The 1,374-nt window shown below is 40.4% G+C and overlaps 1 long non-coding RNA gene across 1 annotated transcript in view; it reads right to left on the reverse strand.

Annotated features, from left to right (window-relative positions):
* Positions 1-12: 12 nt before the first annotated feature.
* The window catches only part of LOC102200836 (uncharacterized), a 2,720-nt gene continuing 1,358 nt past the window's right edge, over positions 13-1,374 (reverse strand). The window contains exon 3 of the long non-coding RNA XR_312523.1: positions 13-96. This is a non-coding gene — a long non-coding RNA (uncharacterized LOC102200836). The remainder of the gene's footprint in view (positions 97-1,374) is intronic.

Raw genomic sequence — 1,374 nt, forward strand, 5'->3', positions numbered from 1 at the left:
TTGCCTCTTCAAACATGTACTTCTTTGACTCCACATGTCTCTCAATAGTGTCCCTCATCCTCTTCAGGGTGCCTGGTCCTTCAAATGCTGCTGCTTCTACAAGGAGACAATCATTTTCATGCACAGTTGAATAGAAATACCGAATTTTTCTAACCATAAGGCGCATCGGATCATAAGGCGCATTAAGCAAAACAAAACAGTAAGATAAGTCAAACTTTACTCAACTCATTCTTCTTGCTTCCTCCACTTCCGTATGTGAAATGTGAAAATGAAAATTACCTGAAGCGCCTCAATGCTATGCTTTATATTAACCAAAATGTCATATAACTGTATAGTGTAGTAATAAGTGGACACGACCCTGATAATAAAGGCATTAGACTACGTGTCCTTTAGTGGTAGAATGTTGGAGACTCTCGCTCACAGTTGTCTGTAGAAGTAGATAACAGGGAATCATCTCTCAGTGGAAATGTACTAGAATACTGTGGTTTAGACTAGAGTGAGACAGCTTGTAATAAAACTGTTAAGCGCACACTGCCATTTGGAGATTCACTGCAGTGTCATGTAGGACGCATCTCCCTTCTGGAAGTAATAAAAGTGTAAAATGGTCTACTGAGCAGTGTGTTGTCTTCCATTAGATGCCAATGAGGAATCGAAAGAACTCGGTGAAGTGTTGATATTTAACACATACCATTGATTCATTATTGTTGAATTCTCTCACAGCTGCTCTATTCCCATGTTGTTGCACTATATTAATGACTAACCTCGTATTGTGGATGGATTATCTCAGCTGTTCTCCTGACTGAAGTTTGGTTCGTTTACAGCATCTTGACATGCAACTGCATTTGTCCCTAATCATCGGGAACCCCCACATTAACTTTCATCGAGTGGAAAAAAGTTAGCATTCATCCTCCAGCTTCACTGTGTTTATGTTATGCAAACATAGGTGTGTTCCTAGCGATTACGTAGCACATCATTATATACCATCTAGTCCAACTTCAGTGTATAAAAGGCTCTGAGATTTTATGTCCCGCAATATTGTTTGGGGTGGAGTTGTGGGAAATGACGTAGGCAGAGGTTTGAGGTACTGCACTGCTGCTCCAGAAGGGAAGATTGTATTTCTGAGTTAGTTCTGTTACCTCCTCGTGCAAGTTGTGTTCCTGTTTGCCATTCTTCACCGTGATGCTCCGAGTGTTCAGTTCATGACTAGAAGTAAATATCCTTAAATATGTTATTTGGCATGTGCCACTGGCTGCTGCCATTATGTAGTAGTTTATTTGGCCACATGACGGCACCAAAGTTCCTTGTCAATGGTTAGAGTGAATGTTTCTGCTTATAGTATCGCATTACCGCTGTGCTTAATTGGAGTTATTATAT

The sequence above is a fragment of the Pundamilia nyererei genome, unplaced genomic scaffold (genome assembly GCF_000239375.1).
Source record: "Pundamilia nyererei isolate P.nyererei 1_Seehausen unplaced genomic scaffold, PunNye1.0 scaffold01403, whole genome shotgun sequence".
In the NCBI taxonomy this organism is placed as follows: domain Eukaryota; kingdom Metazoa; phylum Chordata; class Actinopteri; order Cichliformes; family Cichlidae; genus Pundamilia; species Pundamilia nyererei.